This window comes from Canis lupus, chromosome 8 (genome assembly GCF_048164855.1).
Source record: "Canis lupus baileyi chromosome 8, mCanLup2.hap1, whole genome shotgun sequence".
NCBI classification, from domain to species: Eukaryota; Metazoa; Chordata; class Mammalia; order Carnivora; family Canidae; genus Canis; species Canis lupus.
This window is the reverse complement of record NC_132845.1, coordinates 5,763,384-5,786,657: the sequence shown is the minus strand read 5'-3', so window position 1 is coordinate 5,786,657 and position 23,274 is coordinate 5,763,384. Positions and strand designations below refer to the sequence as shown.

Below are 23,274 nucleotides of genomic sequence, written 5' to 3'. Positions count from 1 at the left end.
TTACGGAGGTGCCCTGGTGGGTGAATGATTTATCCAAAATCAAGAGCAGAACTGGAAGCATATTTTCTGCTTTTCTTTTCTTTTTTTTTTTTAAGATTTTATCTTTTTATTCATGAAAGACACAGAGAAAGAGAGAGGCAGAGACCCAGGCAGAGGGAGAAGCAGGCTCCATGCAGGGAGCCTGACGTGGGACTCAATCCCGGGTCTCCAGGATCAGGCCCTGGGCCCAAGGCAGGGAGCTAAACCGCTGAGCCACCCAGGGATTCCCCTATTTTCTGCTTTTCAAACCAAGCTCTCTGCGTATAGACTACCTAGCAGATGGTTGGCTACTTAGGTCAGTCCATACTCAACTCCAAAGTATATAATCTGCATTTTTGGGTGTGCCTGCCATCCAGACCGTGGTTTGTCGCACCAGTTAGCATGTTAACAGTCACCTGGTCGGTGAGTGGACTTCCACACCCTCAGCAAAGGCAAGAATGTTCTAAACCAGGAGGCTATGTTGGCTGAAAGGAATGCAGAGAAAACGGTGTCCATGACAAGCACGTTAAGCAAAAAAGTATCATCCAAAGAGAAGTACATCAATATGTATGTAGGATTACAGAATAGCTATGACAAGTGGGGAAAGTGCTAGATCATAGAATACGCCCAAATGTTCTTCAGAGCAGGAGTAAGGCTGTCTATACACTGAATTAGGGGGTTCATGTACATTCTAGGCACAGCTCCAGAAAGGAATATTAAAACAGAGTTTTCTGTACACTCAAAAAAAAAAAAAAAGAGAGAGAGAGAGAGACCAAATGAACAGATTACTAAAAGCTACCATGGGTTCAATAAGAAAAAAAAAAAGGGGGATCCCTGGGTGGCGCAGTGGTTTGGCGCCTGCCTTTGGCCCAGGGCGCGATCCTGGAGACCCGGGATCAAATCCCACGTCGGGCTCCCGGTGCATGGAGCCTGCTTCTCCCTCTGCCTATGTCTCTGCCTCTCTCTCTCTCTCTCTGTGACTATCATAAATAAATAAAAATTAAAAAAAAAAAAGAAAAAAAAATGTTGGGCGCCCCGGGTGGCTCAGCGGTTGAGCATCTGCCTTGGGCTCAGGTCATGACCCCGGGGTCCCGGGATCGAGTCCCGCATCGGGCTCCCTGCATGGAGCCTGCTTCTTCCTCTGCTGTGTCTCTCCCTCTCTCTCTCTCTCTCTCTGTGTCTCGTGAATAAATAAAAAAATAATTTAAAAGATGTTAGGTTTGCTTTATTTCTTCGTGTTGAAGATAAATTTAAATGGGAAATCCACAGGGGGAACACACGCCCGGATTCCCGCAGATCCTGGACAGAGTTTCTCCTGATTGCTCGTAAGAAACAAGAGGAGATTCGTGTCAAATGACAGGTGGTTAGATTGAATTGTCACTGGCTGAACCAGAGAAGAACTGACATAGACTTCAGGTAGGTGACATTCTTCAAAGAGGGGAGCCGAGCCTTAGATACGGGGAACGGTTAGAAGAAAATGAAGCTAGAATTGTCCTAAAATAGGCTGGACTGTTCCAGAAGGCGGTACTGTCCCATCCCATCCCTGGAGGTTTGCAAGGTATGGCTGGAGGGCCTCAGGCCTGGGGTAGGGGGACCCGAGCGACGGGACATTCCAGCTCCCTCCATGCCCCACGCTCGGTGGCGCTCTGGGGAGTGTTCCCGGGTCTGTGAAGCTGGTTTTCATGTGTGGGCGAGGCGGGGGAGGTGACATTTCTCGTCGAGGCGGCCGACTCTACCTTCCTTCTCTGTGGTGTCGGCCGTTGGGCCAGGGCCAGGGCCGAGGGCCTGCCACGCGAGCCCATCGCTCAAGGCCTGGCGTGACAGGCCGTGCAAGGCCGGTGCCCGGGAGTCCGAGGCCGCTTCACGGGAGTCTTGATAGAAGATAAATTTGTAGAACATTCCTGTCGCAGTGCCTGAGGGGTAGAGAAAGAACTCTCTGGAAAACACGCAGTCGGGCGGCCCGGGTGGCTCAGCGGTTGAGCGCCCGCCTTCAGCCCAGGGCCTGGTCCTGGAGTCCCGGGATCGAGTCCCCCGTCGGGCTCCCTGCGAGGAGCCTGCTTCTCCCTCTGCCTGTGCCTCTGCCTCTCTCTCTCTCTGTGTCTCTCATGAAAAAATAAATAAAATCTTAAAAACAAAAAACCCAACACTCAGCTCGTAATCCAGGCAGGGACACCGTCAAGCAAGGCCCAGGCCGAGCAGGACGAGTCCTGTCCAAAGGGGCTGCAGGGGAGGCCGGTGCCGTGTCTCCAGGCCCCGGGACGAGTTCACACGGGCCCGGGGGAGCCTCAGCGCCGCCGGGGCCCGGCCTGCAGCCGTCGGGTCTGCTGCGGTTGCAGCCCCGAGTCCGGGCCTCGGCTGTGGGCCTTCGTGCCTTCCCGGGACGCCCGCTGGCGCCGCAAATGCTTCTGACTGGATTTCGGCCCAAAGAAGGCAGCGGGTGGGCGCCCGGTCCCGCGGAGACCATGAACCCCCACCCCTCCCAGGTGGGCTTGCAGCACCGGGGCCTTGCATCTGGAGCGTTCTGGCCAGTGACCAGACAGAATCAGAGAGACCCCGGCCATGGGGCTGGCCCACGATGACGGGAGGCGGGTTGCTCGTGCCCGTGGAGGCCTCTGTCGCCGCACACTTCCTCTGAGGCCCGCCCGCAGGTGCTGGGGGAGGCCCGGATCTGGCCTCCCAGAGAAGTGACCCGCGTGGGCTCCGGGGCTCGGGGAAGCAGGCCCGACGGCGGCCCGGGGCCCCGCAGTCCCTGCTCCCTCTGCCCAGGCTCGCGGCCCTCAAGAGCAGCGCGTGGCCAGCCACTGGTCTCCCCCGACGTGGCCGCGAGCTCCAGGCGGGGTTCCCTGCCTGTGAAGACGGTGAAGACGGTCGCGACGTTCCTCGTGGAGAAACGCCCTTCACCGTCGTGCAGAGAGCAGGACCAGCTTTGTCCCACCTGGCTTTGTGAGAGCTTCTAGACAATTCTTACCTTCTCCTCTCCCCCAAGGGCTTGCCCGTCCCGGGCGGCGATGGCCAAACCTGAGACGGAACGTGCTCAGCGTCCTAAGCCAGGTGCTTCCGACGGCCGCAGCTCTCTAAGCTGCCCGCACGGATTCATCTTCCTACACGTTGCACAGAAGACCACTAGGTTACTGGTGTGGTTAGAGACCTTCTTCCATTCGAGTTGGTCCAATTAGCTTTTACGCAGCTAAAGGTGCCCTCGGGCTACTGGTAACCTAGAAGGCTTAGCCACCTGGACTTTGCAAAGGCAACACCATCCCGAGGCCTCACAGCTTCCCAAAGATGCTTTGTGGTTTGTTAGGATTTCTTTCTTTTTCTTTTCTTTCTTTCTTTTTTGCCGTCTGTCATAACGATGTTACTTGTGAAAGAATATTAGCAGGGGGATCAATGGCCTATGCACCTTCATCCCCTTCCTCAAGGGGAACCTATCCGAGTTAAAAGCCACTTCTTTCACTCAAAGTGCAACACAGACAGGTAACATCGAACCAGAACCTAAGTCCTCTGACACTAATCTAGGGGACTAAGACCAAGAAAAGGTAGAGAAACAGCCTGCTTGATCCCTAATAAAGGTGTTTACACGAGGAAAATAAATGCTTTGCCATAGAAAAGGCTACTGGAGTCAGCGGGCTGTTCCTTTTGGCATTTAGCTGGAAACAAATAGATCTGTTTAAAACAGATCTGTCACCAGGGATAAAGGCCTTTCTATGCTTCGCAGCGTCTGGGTAGCCCACCTTTTCTCTGGCCGAGAGAGAAAGATGACGTTTCTAGTGGAAACGGGATCACCTTTGGCCTAACTTTGAAACAGTCCAGTCGGACTCTTAGGAATTAGCATTTGTTAATTTATCAGCGAAGTTCAACATATTTATTTATTCATGATTTCATCCTGGCTGTTTTCAGAACATTATTTTGTCTCTGTCGATATTCCCTACTTGATAACATCCTAAATTAAAACAAATTTATTGCTCCCATTACAGTGAATGGGCAATGGCCGAAATATCTAGTGGGGCCAGAGGTCAGAGCAAAACATCTCTTTCAGGAACATCAAACCCATCTGCTTTCTTTCAATGGCAAATGTCCCCGGGCTATAAAAGGCCCGGAAGACTTGGCAATGGGTCACGGCTCCTCTGGAGCCATTAGGCAGATATCCAAGGTCTCGGGCTCCCCCATTTTTAAGAGAAAAAGCAATTAGGAAAAGAGTTATGAATAAGGAAAAATGCAGCAAGAATTGAAAGTGCCTGCTAGTTCCTTGATGGCTCATGCATTTTTAATGTCCTCCACAGTAACCTAACAATACCACCACCTCTCAGGTTACCTGTACTTCAAGCAGGCGTAAGTGAGGAATTGTGCAATCCGGTAGGAGGTGCACTTTGCACGCCTCGACTGCTAAAACTCAGGAACGTCCTTTAAATACAGCCCAAAACCTTTCTTATCCTACAATTTTTGCACTTACTATCATCCCCCCTGAAAAAAGGGAAAATTTCAAATTTTAGAACTAGGAGATCTTGGGAACATGACGGTCATAAAGCTCAGCCCCGACTCCTCCATTTACTCAAGCTCCCATTTTACCGAGAAGGAGGTCGAGGCCTCGTGAAGTGAAACGACTTACCCAAGTTCATATACCAAGGTTGTGTAGTGAAGCCAGGAGCTACCCTGGAGGTCGAAACGTCTAGTCTTTGATCATTTTTATTTCTCTCTCTCTCTCTCTCTCTCTCTTTTTTTTTTTTTTAAGGAGAAAAGAGAATCAAAAACTTGTTGCATACCTGCTAAGCATCAGGGACTCTGCTAGAGACCTTCCAGATCTCATTACGTTCGCTCCGTCTAACAACCCGTGTTACGCGTGTGGAAAAGGAGTCTGGGTCTTGTCCAGGATCACGCGGCTGTAATTCAAACGCAGGCCGGAGAGCACACGAATCAGCTGTTTTCCTTAACTGAGCTAGTTCTAGGGAAGATTCCAAACTTACACCTCTGACCCGGTCTCTCTCCTTCTCTCCGTTTTTTTTTTTTTTTTTCTCCCTGGTTGATTATCAAGCAGGACGCCAGGTGCCGTGCTAAGTGCTAGGAACCCAGATACGAGTGTGATGGACGTGGACGCTACCCTTTGGGGTAAACAGAAATGCAGACCTGTATCTCAGCAGAATCCTAAAATAAAGACCTTCTCCTCTAGAGCCTGAGATATAATCATTTGGTTTCATCTACTCCCAGACTCTGTTCCAGCTTTGCCCGTTGTCTCAATAACGTTCTTTACAGCAAAAGCTTTGGATTCCGAAGCACACGTTGCATTTAGTTGTTCTGTTTCTTTAATTTCCTTCCATTGCAAACAGTTTCTCGGTCTTTACTTGGGTTTTTTTTTTTTTTTTTTTTTATGACCCTGAACATTTTTGAAGAGCACAGGCCAGGAATTTTGCAGAATACCCCTGGGTTTGGTTTTACCCGAGGCTTACCCCTGGCTAGATTCACGTTCTGTACTTTGTGTTCTCTTCGTCGCAGCCCATCACATTTTCATTTGCCCCGCAATTGCGTTCCTCATTTTCATGACTTGATCAAGCTGGTGTCTGGCGGGACCCTCCACCACAGAACTACTCTTTTTGTAATAAATAAGTATTTTGTGGGGAGTTGCTGCGAGACTGTATAAATACCCCATATTTCAACCAAATCTCAAGATCTTCATTTATTTATATCCGTATGGATTTCAAGTTACTATTTTACTCAACGGATTAGAACGCTACTGTCATTATTTTGAAGCTGGAATCGTCTGGTGGTTGGCAAGAGGGGGCCCCTTTAAGCTGTCCCTCTGCTGCGTGCTCCTCTTCGGGGATCTCTTTACTTTCTGGCACCAGACGTTCCAGGCTTTGGCTCGCTTCTTGTCCCGGCCTTGACCCCTGCCCTGCTCCGGAATGGTGGGGGGACAGTGCTTGCAAACCAAGATCGGGGCGCTCGGCGCGCTCCTTGTGGAAGTGTCGCTGCCCCGGCCGGCCCTCTGGCGGAGCGGGCAAAGGTGATGAGCGGGCAGGTATACAGGTGCACGCGTGAGCACGCTCAGACCTCCCCTCCGCCCGCACATCACGAATCCGTGCCCTCTCTCCAGTCCAGTCCCCCGTCGCGGCGTCCGTTCTACGTGTCTCCCTTTCCACGGCCCTTCCCTGACACTGGGAAACCTGCTCCCTGTCGTCCTTGGCACATTTACCCGTTTGATCCGTGCCCCCAAGCGTGCCCCTCTCCGGGTGCCGTCACACAACCGTCTCTCGACATGGATGTGGACGTCCTCCTGTGCCCGACGTGGGCTCCCCTGCTGTCCCCACCCGCTCGTGCTCCGACTCAGCGCCCCGGGCTACTGCCCACCCGTTTGCCCCAACAGGTGCCTCCTCACCCACCTTGGGCTCCGGCGCTGAGCTGTGCCCGACCTGATGGCCTCCCCACCCCGTGCGGGTCCCAGGCACCAGCACAGGCCGCCTGGCTATGCTTGGACCCTCCTCCCCACCCTGATGCTTCAACCTCCCCACACCAGGCCCCTCCCTGTAGCCTTCTCAACCCGCGTGGAACCGCAGAGACCACTGCCTCCCCACAGGAACACCCCCCCCCCCGCCGTGCAAGGGCTCCGACACGCCATGGGGGGCCCTGCTTCCCCTCTCACCGATGCCCTCCCTGCCAGGCTTGGACGCTGACCTCGTGCCGGGTCTCCCACGTGGGTGCCTTCCTCCCGTGCCCGGGCTCCAGAATCTCGGCTGCGCGCCGCACACCTTCCTTCGGCCTGGCCCAGCTCGGACACTGCGGGCCTGGCGCTGCCCCCCGTGCCGGCCGCGTGGGCACTCTCGGCGCCCTGCTCGGACCCAGACATCCTGTTCCAGTCCGGGGAGTGCCCAGCCTTGCTCAGCCCTATCTGATGGCTTTCGGACCAAGCCATTTAGAAGGAAAAGGGAAGGGACGGGGAGTAACCAGGACGAACTGTTCAAACTGTTAATCAGATCATCTCTGATGACGTCTCTGCTCCGAATCCCTCGGGGATGTCCTGCACCTGCAGGACAACGTTCTAGCGCCCGGTTCCGGCTGATAAAGCTTCGGGGGTTCGGCCTCCACCTGGTAGCACTCTCGCCCGCCTCTTTCCCGGGTCCTCCACACAGCCCGCCTCCGTCTCTGTCCCCTGCCCTACGAACTCTGCACGTGCTTTTCCTCCCTGCCCACCGCTGTGTCTCAGGACCCCCCTTGTCTGCGCCATTGCGAGCGCCCATCCTAACTGGGCTCCCAGTCACTCTTCATCCTCCAGCTCGTTCTAACGGCCTGCACAGTACTTGGCCACCAGCTTGTTTTCTTGGGTATTTGTTCATTGTTTGTCGCCTGCGTAGCCCGATGCGGTGCCCTGCCTCGATCTACCTGGGAAGTCACCTTTACAACTTTCTGGTCACGCTCATGGCTTCCCGCGCCTGACCTCAAAGGATCGCTAACTAATCCTCCTTCCCACCCACCCCAGTGAGCGAGCCTCCTTCAGTGATGAACAAGAGGTGGCGGAATAAAGTACTCGGGCATCCTGGCTCCTCGTTGGGAAAATTCTGAGGCGTGGTCTATGCCCCCAGAGGTCACAACGTGACACTAAGCCTTAGTTGCTCAGAGCAGTGACTTACTCATTAACATAACCCTTCACTTTTCTTTCCTTCCCTTTCCTTCCCTGTGCTTGAGATCACATCCCCCCAACCCCTCTCCCCCAAATAATTTTCATTCAGATCCTTGTCTTGTGGTCTGTTTTTTTTTTTTTGGAGGAACTCAACTTAGCATGGCCTCTGACTACAGGGGGAGTTTCCTGACAGCGGGGCCTTGTTTGCCTCGCTCCCCAGTGCCTTGGACTATGCACCCAATAGAGATGTGTTCAATGGATGAATGCAGGTTCCTCCCTTGCAACTTCACCCATATTTATCTTTGCTTATCTCCCTCTGATTCTTGCTCAGCCTCCTTCCATTTCTTTAGCCACTGCCCAAGAACAAGCTGCATTCCCCTGACACATGACCTCTGCAAAAGCCTCCCTACTGCTGTTTCCTGCCCAGCCCACCCCACCCTGCACATCGTTGCCAGAGAAATCTGTGAACGGGTCTTCGTTAGGGTTTCCTCACCCATTCGGGGGCTTTCGGTACAGTCTTATGGATATGACAGGGAGATGGAACAGCATGCAGAGTCTCTCTTCTGGGATAGAGATGACGGCCACATGGAAGGGCACAGGAGCCACAGTGGCCTCTGCGCTGCCCTAGGCGTTTGCTCTAGCCGTCGGCAGAACTCGCCTCATATTGCATATTCATCTCATCAGCTGCGGACTGTGGATTCTTCATCCGGAGGGACGCGCATGTCGCCTGGGGCCTCACATAGCACCTGGCATTGGCCAGTTGAAGGAAATGTGTTGACGTCTTGAAGGTAGCCTTATTTTTTTTTTCCACGGGGAGATGAGTTTCCAACATATGCAGACAAGTTTCCAATGTATGCAGTTTCAGAACTACGTGACTTGAAAAAAAAAAATCAGTTTTTTTTTTTTTTTTAAGTTCCTAGAACAGGGGTCAGAAAATGTTTCCTGTAAATACAGGGCCAGTTGGTAAATATTTTAGAATTTGTGGACTATATGGTCTCTGTTGGCAACCATTCAACTTTGCTGTTACAGCACAAAAGCAGACATAGACAGTATGTAAACGAGTGTGGCCACGGTCACAAAAAAAACTTGACAAAACCAGGCAGGGTGTCAGACTTGGCCCATGGGGCAAATAGTGTATCAACCTCTCCTTTAGAGCAAGAGACAACCCTGTGTGTGGTGCTTCTCTAAAGGGTCTTTGACCTTTGGGCCAAACAATGCAATCCCAAGGACAGCGGGCTCTCCAGCGGGCTCTCCGCTCGTCTCCCATTTTAGTAGTTTCTCTTAGAAGACGAATAATCAAGACTAAACTACACGAGCTCGCAGCAAAACAGAAAAGAAACACAGTTTACATTTATTCAGTGTTGACCACACGTCAGACACGTACAAACTGCATTCTCACTTGAAGCTCGCGGCAACATTAGTGAGGAAGGCGAGGATACTCTTATTTTCATCCTACAGGTAAGCCACTCGAGACCTGGAGAGCGCATCCCACGTGCCTCGGGTCACGCAGCTCATGCACAGTAGAACCTGAATTTGAACTCAGGCCCATCTGAGCCCAAGCTTTTAACCACTGTTTTATAAGGATGGCCCCTGGGTGGCTACATAAGTAAAAATTACAAAGCCGATTTTATTGATGGAAGATAAAAGCGACAACCAGGTAGGCGCCCACGGAGCAGCACACAGTCCTCTCCCCTTTTGGATCAAGGAGAGTTCAAAGGCCATCTTTGTTGATTGAACGTCTCCAGGCTCTGTTGTGCGGATTCAGATCCCTGCAAGAAATTCCATGTTCCTTTGTTCTTTATGACAGGCTGGTCTGAATGGAAAGATTTGAAAACTCCCTAAACTCTTTGAACATGGAGAACATTGATCTTCACAAACCATTTGAAATACCCTAAGGAGGTTACAAAATTACAAGCCATGGGTTTTTTTGTTTTGGTTTGATTTTTTGGTTTTTTTTTTTTTTTTTGGTTTTGTTTTGTTTTAAGTGAATGTATACTAAACCTCTGGGACCTTTTGGCTCATCATACAACACCAAAGCTTTCCCTGCCTCCTCCGTGTGTTCTTGGCTGTCAGGCCCTGAATAACAACAAAGTGGTATTATGTGGCGAGGGTGCCTTGTTCTTCCTGCAAAGCTCTTCTCCTGCCAGAGATGTGGGGGCTCTTACCCTACTCCGCTGTGATGTGCTGCGGAGCTTCTTTGAATCCTGGGGCAGCCCGGGGTTTGGCATGGCCTGCTGAGCCCACCACCGCCCCTGCCTTCTGTGTGGGCAGGAACACGACCGGGGAATTCTGCACGGCGTGCTCCGTGGCCGGCCCCACAGCTAGGCCTCCGTGGGTTGTTCCGTGGTGGTATTTGTCGGTGCTTGTCCCTCGAGATGGGGCGCCCCAGACCGCACACTCCTCCGGAGCGGGAGCCGTGGTCTGTGGGTTACTCTGTGGCCCTGGCACCTGGGGCCTGGCATCTAGGCTCGCAACACTTCTGTTTAACAAGGGAGCTTGAGGGACTGGACCCGAGCTTGGTTCTCCTGGCCCAGTGCTCGGTGGGGGGGGGGGGGGGGCTGGCCGGGAGCTCCGGCTGTCTACAGTCCCCGCACCCCCGCTGCGGCTGGTCACCGGCCTGCATGACCCCGACCCCTCACTTCTCGTCTTGGCGTCCTCCTCCCCGACACTTGGGGGGCTGCCCCGTGGCGCGTTCTTCATCAGATTGCTCATCGTTGCTTTTCTTCACTTCTCCGTCCTCCCTAGTGCCTCGCCCACAGCCCGCGCTAAAGAAAATAGTCATTAAATAATCGAGTGAGAGGAGAGCAGGCTTAAAAGAGCAAACGGATTGACCACCATTCCTCTTGGTGCCACACAGCAGCTCAGGTAGGGTGATCCCTCTAAGAAGCAGCCCGATCACGCCACCTCTCTGCTCACATCCCCGCGGGGGCGTGTGTCCAAATCCCAGTAAATGCCCCAGTCCTCCCGGCGGCCTGCACCTGCTTCATGATCTGGGCCCCTGTCACTTCTCTGCTTTGTCTCCTATTACTCTTCCCCTATTACTCTTCCTCCTATTACTCCTATTACTCTAACCTTTTGCCCCTTCTGGTCTCCGGGCTGTCCCTTGACTTCACAGACATGACCTCACCTCAGGGGACTTGCACTTACTGTTCCTACAACCTGGGATGCTCTTCCCTAGAGGCCTATGGTTTCCTAATGCACTCTGTTCACATCTTTGCTTGTTATCATCTGGAGAGGAGGTCTTCCCTGATCTTTCTTTTTTTTTTTTTTAAGATTTTTAAATTCATATATTCATGATAGAGAGAGAGAGTCAGAGACACAGGCAGAGGGAGAAGCAGGCTCCACGCCAGGAGCCTGACACGGGACTCGATCCCAGGACCCCAGGACCCCAGGACCCCAGGACCACACCCTGGCCCAGGGATCCCCCATTCCATGATCTTTCTGTTCAAAATTACAAACCACATCTCTTCGTGCACTCCATATCCCTCATCCCTGCTTTAAGATACTCCAACATTTTCTTTAAAAAAAGTCTGTCCCTTTCCTCCCCCACTAGAATAAAAGCACCAGGGGATCCCTGGGTGGCTCAGCTGTTTGCCACCTGCCTTTGGCCCGGGGCACGGTCCTGGAGTCCCGGGATGGATTGAGTCCCGTAGGGAGCCTGCTTCTCCCTCTGTCTGTGTCTCTGCCTCTCTCTCTCTATGTCTATCATGAATAAATAAATAAATAAGTAAATCTTTAAAAAAATAAAATAAAAGCACCATGAGGGAAAGGGATTCTTTCATTTGTTTTTTTTTTTTTTCTGCTGCTGTAGTGCGAACCCTACAAGGATAAGCTCTGAATAAATATTTGCTAAATGAATGAATGAATGAAAGCCTGTCCACAGCTGTCAGAGCCAAGAAAAATGGAAAATCATTTATGGGTTTCCTTCTGGAGACATTCATGTGACTTTTTGCTGATGCCCTTTCTTGTAGGACTTGTAAACAGGAAAGGGTTTGGAGGGGCCTTGCGTGGTTACCGCGGCCTGTGAGTCCCTTGAGGTGTCCTTTGAGGACATCGTAGCAGAAAAAAACATCAACTGCTCTTGTGGCCGGTGGCGGGTGGGTCGCGTCCAAGTGCCAAAGTTTTGCAGAAGCCCTTGTCCCGTGAGAGCGACGGCTCCACACTCCCCTGGCCCTCGGACCTGCGGCCTCGGAGGATTGCCTTGTCCTCTCACTAGATGTATGGCCCAGGGGACAGCAAAGCACAAGTGTCACGCTCACAACTCTGTGATTCAGGACTTCACGAAGCTGTTTCCCAGGAGTCATCAATTGGGATGGTGTTTCTCATTTTTTTTTTAAAGATTCTATTCATTTATTCATGATACACACACACACAGAGAGAGAGAGAGAGAGAGAGAGACAGAGACACAGGCAGAGGGAGAAGCAGGCCCCATGCCGGGAGCCCGACACGGGATTCGATCCCAGGACTCCAGGATCAGGCCCTGGGGCAAAGGCAGGTGCCAAACCGCTGAGCCACCCAGGGGTCCCCTGGTGTTTCTCATTTAAAGGCTCTTTTTAAAACCACCAGGGTTGGAGCCCCTATTTCACACATGCATTAGAGTCTCATTTAACCTTCCCAGCAGCCGTGAGGGATGGGGGTTATTATTATCACTATTATTGTTTTGTGAAGAAGCTAAAGAGCAGCAGGGCCGGGGGCTTCGCTGAGTGACGAGAAGGGTCAGGGCGCACATGCTGAGGCTCCCGGGCTCCTGCTCCCCGGGCCACCGCCTGGCAGCCAGGCTGGCCTCCGCGGCCTGTCCCGGTCACACGGGCTTCTCGGCGGCCCCTGGGCACCCGGGCTAGTGTAGGAATCCGGGTGTCTGCTGGGCGGCCTACGGATGCTGTGCCCCCCGCGAGCCCGAGCCTCACGGGGTCACGGCCTCATCCTGGTGCCCCGGCGGGCACACGGGCGAGGTGGCCACTAGCGTCAGGGGCTGACGCAGAAAGAAGACAGATTTTGAACCTGATAAAAACCCCCACCACTTTCAATCCAGACTTGAGTCCATAATCAATAGGCCGACGGGCCAGCGGATGTTGTGCTGGGATTGCTGCCTTAGATCCTGCACACGCACACGCACGCGCACGCTTTAGAGACTTAGACAGCAACTGCTTTACATTTTTGGAATATGTGGAGGAAAGTCAGATGGCCTCTTTTTCATGCTGTTTTTAAAATATATGATATCCTTGGGAGTGAGTCTTCCATGCTGGGCTGGGAGAATTAGTCATGCAACGCCCACGACAAATGTCCCCCAAGCACCCCTCTGGAAGCGAGCCCTCGGTCTCCCTTTCAATAGAAGACGCCCCGCTGAAAGGGGACCGGGTCTGGGGAGCGGGGAATCCACCCGAGCTGCCCCAGGTTCCCACAGGAACGCTGGGGACACGCTTCCTTCCTTTACGCCCCGTGCAGCGGCTGCCTCCTTTGGACTGTGGCTCTCCGCGCGGGCGAGCAGCAGCTCCGGGCACAGAACTGCCCTAAATGCTTTGAAGCCCTCGAGTCCACAGCCTTCTATTTGTGTCTGCCTCTTATTCATCATGGGCCTGAATGCTTCACCTGCTATGTTAAGCTTCCAATAGAGCCTGAACTAGATTCTTAAAAAGAACAATCCCTGGCCAGTGAATCTCAGCACGAGAGAGAGGTGGAAAAGTGAGGAGGGTGGGAACGAAGGCAGATAGTAACCGCTTCCTGTGATCTATCTTTGGAAGGATATTGATACACCGCCTTCATCTGGATTTTTTTTTTTTTTTTTTTTTTGCTCTACCTGGATCCCAGCTACCTGTTTAGAAGATTAACAACAGTTGGATGCAGACCCACGATCACTCTGGGCTTTGGAGTAGTCATGATTCGTAGCGGGAATGGCACCTCAAGTAGACTAGCACAGGTGCGGAAGAAATCACTGCTTATTTTCAGGATCAAAACACTTAATATTTATGTAGAAATAACTGGAAACACCCATTCCACAATTTATTCATTCATGCATGCATTCATACTAGGCCCCTTGCCCCCCTTATCATAAAGTTTAGACTGCTTTGCTAAAATGGCCTGTTCGACAACTCTGGGAGGGCAGGGCTTGGGGTCGCCTTGTTGATCCCCCTATCACCATGCCCGGGATGTAGGGGGTCCTTCCCAGTTATTCGCTAAACAAAAGAAGGAAGAAAGGAAAGACATGAAAAAAGTTTTATGAAAATAGTAGCATTTAATATAGAATATGTGTGTGCGTGCATGTAGATGACCAGGGAGCAATTTATTGTGCTGGAGTATATATTTCATATATATATATAGGTAACGTGTAATATATAGGTATATATATGAAATATATATGTTCATATTTCTATATATAGGTATATATATATAATATATATATATTTCATACATATAGGTAACGTGTAATGAGCAGTAACTATGCGCCAGGTATTGTTTTACGGTTTACGGCCATTGTTTCACTTCCTCTTCGCAATAATCATGAAGTCAGTACTATTATTTTCCTTGCTTTGTAGATAAGGAAGCAAATAAAAGGAGGCTGAGTAGTTTGGGCCAACCTTATGTTTTAGAAATGGCTTTGCCAGGATGTGAACCCAGCCAGTGCGACTGCGAGAATGTGCTCCTCGCCGCTACGGTGTACAGCCTCCGTCTCTATCATGATCCCCCCTCTGCAAACCTCTATGGGGACCGAGACGGGACAGTTTCTAAAAACGTTCTGGGGTCAAATCTGGCTGTTGAGCTCTTGCCCAAAGGAGAAATACTTGTAAGAACACTGTCCATTCAGGGTCCTTGGAGCCCAGAGAAAGTGGATCTGTGCACATAGGTAGGACCCCAACGCTGCAGGGAACATGGGACTGACCATTCAAGCTTCCCTGTACCCCTGCTCCCAGGTCACCACTCTTCACTGAGCGGATTAAGGCCTCAAGCAGGGGCACCTGGGGGGTTCAGTCAGTTAAGATCTGCCTTCCACTCAGGTCGTGATCCCAGGGTCCTGGGAGGGAGCCCCGCACTGGCCTCCCTGTTCAGCGGGGACCTGCTTCTCCCTCCCTCTGCCTCTCTCTGTCTGTCTCTCATGAGTAAATAAATAAACATAAAAAGCCTCAAACACGTACCCCCAGGAGGAATGAACCCCACACGGAACTTCCAGGTGTAAGTTTAGTGAGGGGCTGCCTTGGTTTTTGTCAGCTTGATTTCAAGTCCCCCCCCCCCAGTCCAGCCTCTTAGATATGTCACAGTTCAGAAGGGGACTCCTTTCTTTGTCACCCCTAAATGGACCGAGACCCACCTCACCCCACCTCTTAATATGATCCAGGGCTCCCCTCCTTCTTTCCTCTCTGTTGCCATCAGTATATTAAAAATGGAGGAAGAACAATAAGGCGGTTCCTTTTCTAAGTTGTAGGACAAAAAATTTTGGCGCCAGAGGACAGGAGTGGGAGAGAAGGTTGCAGGAGACAAGCAGGGCCCGAGGAAGAAAGAGCCAGAGGCAGAGGAAGTGATCCGCACGTGGACCGATGGAGCAAGACCTAGGAGCAAGGGAGAGGCTGGACTCCGAGAGGAGATGCACTATTTCTCTATCTGAAGGGAAACAGAAGATCCGTGAAGTTTTAAAATAAATTCAGAGGGCCTGAGGAGGAAAGTTGGTGGCAATCATGACAGATGGCTTCAACTCTTTATGAAAAGTGGGAGGCAAGGTCACGTGAAATTTTTGAGTGTATTTAAATGACATGCATTTACATTTTCATACTAAAGACCTATTCTGAACCTGGTTCAATTTTTTGAAAAAAAAAATAAAAAAAAGGAACTGTCATTCATAATCAAGGCATAGATAACAAATATTTTACAACAGAATGGCGACGAACGTTATAAATGTTAACCTTTGGTTTATCTCAGCCATAATGTATCCCCATTACGGGTACGTGTCCTCACTTTAGGAAAATGCCATGGTTGAAACAGAAGTAGCTTTTAAAGACATATTCTGGGGGATTGTTTTGTAAAACCATTTACTTAATAAAGAGACTCTCAGAAGTTTTCTATTACTGTAGCTTCCCTATTATTTTAGTTTATAAAAATCAATCTGAGGACCTTTAAATCTGAGCCCTCTTTTAAGGTAAGGCAATTTGTCTTAAATTGAAGACTAAATGCTTTCTCAAGGATGCATATTCGTAAATGGTGTTTTAAAAATGCATCGTTTACTTATGGAAAAGAAATTACATAAAAGCAAAACGTGAGACCAGAAAACCAATACGATTATTTTGAACTTAAAAAAACAGATATTATTTTGAACCCCATTTATGATGGGTAATGAGGCCTCCATCGCTGACAGCAAGTTCCCCAGCCGGGCTCCTGGTAAAACACAGAAACCCAACCCAAGTCGTGACTAGTAGAATCCACTCAGACCCCGGTGCAGAGCTAACAAGGAGGAGCTGATGCGGGAGGGGGAGAATCAGAGGCCCCCTGGGGGGAAGAACTGGCTCTCCGAAGAGAAGAGAACAAGAGTCAGTAGCTGCCCTTAGGCAACGCTGGTCCTGTCGGTAAAGAGGAAGAAGGAAAATGCTGTGGAGCTATCATACACCAAAAAAGAATAAATAAAGGGAACAAACAGCAGGATGCTGTGTGGAAGCAGGAGATCCAGTACAGAACAAGGGGAATTCCCTCCTGTCCTCTCAATTCTTAGGGGAGGGCTCGATGATTCCTGCAGCCCCCCTGACCAAAGAGTGGAGGGTCAGCTCTGATGACCCCTTCATCCCTAGTCAATCAGCAAACCCCCTGTGTCCACTCTCCCAGGGCAATATTTGCGGCCCCTCCGTCTCCCTGTCTCTCTGTCTCCCCGCCTTGCTCTCACTAGGAAGCTCTTGGTCTGTCCCCTGTCCTCTAGCAGCCTGCACGGAGCCACCAGATGCATCTTTTCCAAGAGGAACTCTGCCTGGGTCACCACTTGCTCAGAAGCGTTGAAGGGCTTCCCCGTATGTGCTGAGCAGAGTCAGAGTCAGAGTCAGAGAGGAGGGCACGGGGCAGCATCGCGTAGAGCGGTGGTTCTCCAGGCGAGGGATCTGCATCCTCAGCCCCAGCATCCCCTGGGAACTGGTTAGAAATGCACATTTTTAACCCTGCCCCACACCCACCCAATCAAAAACTCTGGGAGGGGCCCCAGCCATCTACGGTTTAAGAAGCCTTCCAGGTGATTCTGACACATAGTAAATCTGAGAACCATGAACTCTGGCTTCAGGGGGCTCAGTCTCCTGTCCTCTTTCTGCGCACTCACTAGCTGTAGTCCTTACGCACGTCGCTCCCTAGGTCTCAGTTTCCTCATTTTAAAAACGGGAGCCTCTGTATGTTGGCAAATCGAACTTCAATAGATTCCAGGAATGTAAGAAAAAAAAATGAATTCCAGCAGGTCCTTCCTGGGTCTTTGGAAAAGTTAAAAAAATAATAATAGAAATGGAAGCCTGAGATTGCCACTATGAGTTATCAACAGCAGCTCATATATAATGCATAACACGGCGTCTACACATACGGAGCCCTCCATAGACCTCAGCGCTGCTAAGTATCGTCATTAAAGGTGACCCCTGCACGGATCCTGAGCTGCTTCCCGCAGTCCGGCTCAGTTGATCCACTCACCATTCCAGGCAGGTCTTGTACCACTGGCACATATGTGGGCTCAACTGTTAGACGTAGGAATCAGTGAGGAGCGAATGCCAGAAAATTCTTGATAGTAATTAGGTGCCTTAGGGAAGGAGCTTAGTTTGACATTGAAGGCAGTGGAAATTCTAATGAATGTTAATGAGGCATTGATTTACTATTTGACCCGAGAAAATATGATAAACCCCGTTGCTTGTATTCCCATCTGTAAAATGGGATTAATGTCATTAACCTCCTTTAAAAGAATTACCCCTACAGATACATTGCACATAGAAAGTTCTCACAGGTGTTGACATTGATTCCTCTGATACATAGTAACGAATCCCATTTGCCCAAATGGGGATAAGCCATCAATAATCCCCATCGACAGGTCTGGGGACTGGGGACAAGGATGTTTCTGTTTTATTCTGAATTGTTATCAGTGTTTCCTCAATTCTGCTCATGGGAACCTGAACTATAAGTATTTCTTTTAGACTCCCGTCACCTTTGGGTAGAGGATGCTAGAGAAGTTGTCGTCTGTTGTGTGGTTAGCAATTACTGAGATCGTTTGGGTGAACAGTCAATAGGGGCCTATCATCTATGTGGAATTTTTAAACACTGGAAAATCCCAGAAATAAACTGCCTTAGGCTGTCATGATAAGGGTTGGGAGAAGTGTGGATGTAGGAGAACACATCTAGTGCAGAAATACAATGTTTGAGTAGTGATTAGCCATGCCACCTTCATACATGAAGTAGGTAACAGGTTACTCCTTGCAAATTGCAGCACGTCCCATGACTTCTCTTTTAAACCTAGCAAGGTTCTAACTAAAGCCTGATCTCTGCCACTAGGCGGCCCCTTCCCCTCCCCAGGCCACAAGGAAGTTGTGGAAATGACTGTCCTATAAAGCAAAGGTGACCATGCCACCTACTGCTAAGGTCCCACTGCCCAGGTCCCTAGCAGCAGATGGTCTACTTCTCCAGCCTCATCACCTGTTGCTCCCTGCCTAACCCGGGTAGGCCCCACCTCCAGTGAATTTCTGGGTCACAGTACCCCCATGTGAGCCCTACAGTGGAGGGACTCGCTGTCCCAATTACAGGAACTTACTGCATTGTACCACATGGATTTGATAATTCCTTCCTGACTAGACCTTTATCATCTTCAATCGAGAATCTCTTCTTATTTTTCCTTTATTTTTAGCATTTGGCAAAATATCTGGGAATTTGGAGCCCTGTCCTTATTCTAGTAAGTAGTACTTGAACAAATGAGTGGATAGCCGCATTCATTGACTGGTCTTCAACATTAGCTCATTGTCGTTGGCCAGGTTTTTAAAAATCTTGGAATACCTAAGTGATGACCGACAAAATTATAGACATGAACGATTTACACTTCAGATTCACACTCACACCGTAGTTCCCCCTCAAAGATCCCCAGGGGAAGACCTCATCAGTTAAGTGGATGATCTCCCCATCCTCTCCAGTGAGGCCCTTAAGACAGTAAATACTACTCCCTATTCACATTCTCCACCAAAAGCAAGTTTCTTCTTCTTGACTGAGTCAGATACCAGCATTTTTTAGAGAATAAGAGAGGTACACTGGCTCTGGGGGCATTAGGCAGACATGGGTACTACAGTCCCTTTTCTTAAAGATTTTATTTATTTATTTGACACAGAGAGAATGAAAGAGTGAGAACAAGCAGGGCGAGTGGCAGGCAGAGGGACAGGGAAAGGGAGAAGCAGGCTCCCCGCTGAGTGGGGAACCCCGATGTGGGGCTCCGTCCCAAGACCCTGAGCCGAAGGCAGATGCTTAACCAGCTGACCCACCCAGGTGCCCCATGGTACTACAGTCCTGTTAACAACTAAAGATCTCCCGTCCAAAAGTAAGGGCCAATTGAGGAAGACTAGGTTTCTGAAGATGAAAATCTCAGACTCATCTTAGATTCCATCACACTTATTGTTTGACCTAGCTTGATGTCCTTGTCAGATCCCGCTTTGAATTATTTCCATCAGTGATCAGTCTTTAGGCCTCACCTGTTGTCTCTGCCTGCGTCAAACCTTGATCTCCTTAGTTTAACGACATCGGATGTCAGTCACCTGCTCGACCTCAGTAGTGTTTGACCTCAATTACCTGCAATTTCTTCCTGACTCCTGCCTTAATTAGGCCTTCGCTTGTGCCTCTTGTAGAACTGGTTGCCAACAGCAACCATCAAAGAGACCTCAGTTGAGACCTCAGAGAGCACGCTGTCTCCCAGTGTCCTTGTGATACACATGGGTATCACAAAGTATTAGAATTTAACCATAATTTTGGTTAGTCATGTATTTTTTCTTTCTGAGAAGGCACCCCGAAACGTGTTTTTTTCAAATCTCGTCTGGGGATGGTGTGGGTTTTCTGTACAACCACAGATGATGAAGGGAAAATAACAAGTGACTGCTATTCCTCACACAGGGCATCAGCCTAACATCAAGTCTTGGGCTTGTTTTCATCCTGGGCTCAGTAAATCGCTCTCATCCCCTGCGTTCATTTCTTGGGGCTGCTGTAACAAAGCTCCACCAACTGGACACCTTAAAACGATGGAAGTTTATTTTCTCACCAGTTCTGGAGGCTAGAAGTCCAGGATCAAGGTTGGTTCCTTCTGAAGGCTGTGAGGGAGAACCCATTCCATGCCTGTGTCTGGCTTCTGGTGACAGCTAGCAATTCTCCGTGTTCCTGGCTTGTGGATGCTATCACCTCCGCCTCCATGTATTCGCTTAGCATTCTCTCTCTCCTCCTCTTAGAAGAACACGGCTCCTAATGGACTAAGGGCCCACCCTACTCTAGTATGACCTCACGTTAACTTATTACATCTGTAACAACCCTATTTCCAAATAAGGTCATGGTTTGAAGTACTGGGGGTTAGGACTTTGACGTATCTTTCTGGGGGACACAATTCAATCCATGGCATCCCCTCATATCCGAGGCCACAGCCTTGACCTTGTTCTCATCGTGCATTCCAAACCGTTTCTTGTGCTGTCCTGGAAAGAGCACACGTGGGCTTTGCGGTTGGCCAGGCTGGGGTCAACCCCAGCTTCCCTGCTTACTTTTTCAGGGCATCATTTCTGTTTTGACCAGTTTTGCCATCCTCAAAATAAACATATCCACCTCGTAGGTAGCCAGGAATATTAAATTAGATAATTTAAGTACGGTGCATAGGAAATTCTCGATAAATTACATCGAGGATTCCCTTCTTTAATGAATGATTATTAAATAGCAGAGAGTTTTTTAAAAAAGCGATTTCTATTAAACAAACCTTTACGTCAATGTTTCTCTTGGACTCAACAATGGACATCTCAGTATAAGTGCATATACAGTCCCCCCAATTGCTGAAAGGATCATAAAGCCCTTTCAGCTCGTCAGCCTGTGATCCTCTAACAAGAACACAGAATTGTGGGTAAATGCTTTAAAACAATTACCCCTGACATTTTGGTAAGAATGCATTTATTAGACCATATCTCATACTTGATTGAGAAAATAAACAAGAGCCTAGATGATCTGGCTTTAAATGCTCTGTAAAATCTCTATTTTAGTACTCTGCTCTATGATTCATAAAAGAAGCTTCCATTTTGGTGTGCCTGGGTAAATCTGGCTATGTAAACTCTGTGAAGCCTTTGAATTAAAAAAACGTGGTTATGGTTTACTGCTTGACAGTCTTTTTAAGGGAGAAAAGGCAGGCACTGAATCACCAAGATAACTTTATTTAAACTTAATTAGTCGTTGGAAGATTATTTACTCCCCTTAGTCTATAAAAAAAAAACAAAGGTCTGTCAGCACCAGATGCATCTGATTTTTGCAGATGTGGTTGTGGCTTCTGAAATCTTTAAAGATTCATCTTAAATATGCTTTCAGGTCTCCCTTTTGTGAAACTTTGACAGGATAATAGAATTAGATTTGCTGAATTTCACTAAACTGTAAAGTAACGTGTCATCAGCTCCACTAACTTCTCAAAAGATATTTCTCTCTGGTAATGCTCATCAATCTAGCTTTTCAACCCCTAAACACGAAACTCTGAAACAAAAAGGATGACTCCATCAGTTTCGCAAGTGACAAGATGTTAAACATTTAACACTCCCACATTGTAGCACCAGCTGCTTTGGGATAATGTAGACTTGCTTAGGTTTGGCTTAGAGAAGAAAAAGAAAGAAGGAAGGACGGAAAAGGAATTACTCTCGCAGTGAGAGTGCACAGTTCTCTGCAGATGTGGAGGCTTCTGAAGAGGGATGGCCTACTGAGCAAACCTTCCCTCTGCAGGGACATTGCAAGGGAGTCACCACCGGGTTCTCAACTCCTGGCAGTACCCCTGTGTCTCCACCTTTCCAAGGACTCACTCTGATAAGAGCACTGGATTAAAGGAACTTGTTCATTAAGGGAAGGGGTGGAGGCTCAGTCAAGTGCATTTGCAAATCCCACTATCAATGGTCAACAAATGTCGCTGAGTGAATAGGCTGGAAGAGCCTGCGTGGCCCTCTGGCTCATGCCAGTTCTTTGTCCACAACTAATTCCTCATCCCGGGCACTTCTGCTGTGACATTTGGGCCAGCCAAACAGCACTTACTGAGCAACCCGTGTTGCCTCTGTTGACAATCCAGAACCATCGCCAACTTGAAACCATCAAGAGTGTTCTCTTTCTTAGGTGTCTTATCATGAGTAATGCTCATGCGATGGCAAAAGTCATGCAGGGTTTTCCATGATGAGCCATTTTTCCCGGGTGAGAGGCAGGAAAGGCCACCTTTGAGCGCTGCCACGGTCCGCCCTGTCCTTTGCTCGGTAGGAGACAAGTGCCCCATGTGGGGTGAGGCACACCGCAGCACAGCGCTCATTTGGAAAACATAGTCTGAAGCTCCCACAGGGAAGACAGAACAGTGTAAATAGCCCCCTGCCAGGGGTAGGTGTTGGTCTGTCTTCAGTGAACTTTTGATGAGGAACTACCATGTGCTGGATGCTATCCTGGGCGCTAAGGACAAAGGCAGATGGGAGCGGTGCGGGAGGGGGGGCGCGTAGACAGAGGAAGGAGGCACATGGCTGAGACGCCACCCGTCACCTCAGTAGGCCTCAGTTTTATCATCCACCCTTCACCGTAGAGATTAGCAAACTACAAGCTGTGAAACCTTTGGGTAATTTCTTTCTCTTCTCCCCCTTCTTTCCTTCCTTCTTTCCTTCTCTCCTTCCTTCCTTCCCTCTCTCCCTCCCTCCCTCCCTTCTTTCCTTCCTTCCTTCTCTCCTTCCTTCATCCTCCCTCCCTCACTTTCTACCTTCCTCCCTCCCTCCCTTCTTTCCTTCCTTCCTCCCTTCTCGCCTTCCACCTGGATCCTTACATATTTATTTCTCTTTCCCCATCATTTTAAGAGACAGCCTCACAAGCGTAATCGTGTGCACGGTGTCATCAGTGCAAGACTCGCTAAGTGTCAGGAGCCACCCCTGCAGCGCGGCCTGGTTGGCACAGTTCCAGAGGCTGTTCCTGGGTTCAAGGGGGACCTCTACGGTGACTACGTCACTCATGCCTCATCTGTATGACTACGTCTTCTCTCTCACTTGAGTCTTTTTGATGACCCGCTCTAAACACAGCTGCGGAAATCATGTTCATTCAGTCGCTGGAAATTTAGACTCATGCCCCGGTGTGATTTCAATAAAGACTGCTGGTTGCTTTACCCAGTCCCACTGAGAGCCTCACATGCCCCCTGTCTGGATGAAGAGTCTGAGGTCTTAGTGCCTGGAAAGGAAGCTGCACAAAGTAACACTTCTCTCAATTCCTTCCAAAATTTCTTGGCCATTGAAGAGGGATATGTCTACTGAACAAAGCTTCCCTCTCGAGGGAACCCTGCTAAAGGATCACCACCAGGTTCTCAACTAGCAGTACGCCTGTGTCTCCACCTTTCCAAGGACTCGCTCTCCTAAGAGCACTTAGTGCACTGGATAAAAAGAATTTATTCATCGAGAAAAGGAATAGGGCCTCCCTTGTCTCCGTGTTCTTCTCTTATTTCTACT

The 23,274-nt window shown here is 49.6% G+C and overlaps 1 protein-coding gene and 2 long non-coding RNA genes across 11 annotated transcripts in view; 1 reads left to right on the top strand and 2 right to left on the bottom strand.

Moving 5' to 3' along the window:
• The window catches only part of TNNI3K (TNNI3 interacting kinase), a 285,086-nt gene that overhangs the window by 8,373 nt on the left and 253,439 nt on the right, over positions 1-23,274 (bottom strand). The gene's annotated exons all lie outside the window — the stretch shown is intronic.
• Positions 8,428-23,031, top strand: LOC140637791 (uncharacterized). Of its 4 annotated transcripts, none has more exons than XR_012034831.1 (4): positions 8,428-9,523; positions 10,370-10,489; positions 13,433-13,541; positions 22,636-23,031. It is a non-coding gene; the product is annotated as an uncharacterized lncRNA (long non-coding RNA). The 4 variants fall into 4 exon arrangements; XR_012034828.1 differs by lacking the exon at positions 22,636-23,031 and adding an exon at positions 15,036-15,651; XR_012034830.1 differs by lacking the exons at positions 13,433-13,541; positions 22,636-23,031 and adding an exon at positions 15,036-15,648 and having other exon boundaries at positions 8,428-9,718.
• Positions 8,942-10,155, bottom strand: LOC140637793 (uncharacterized). Its single transcript, XR_012034833.1, has 2 exons — positions 9,790-10,155; positions 8,942-9,393 (listed from the first exon to the last, which is right to left on the bottom strand). It is a non-coding gene; the product is annotated as an uncharacterized lncRNA (long non-coding RNA).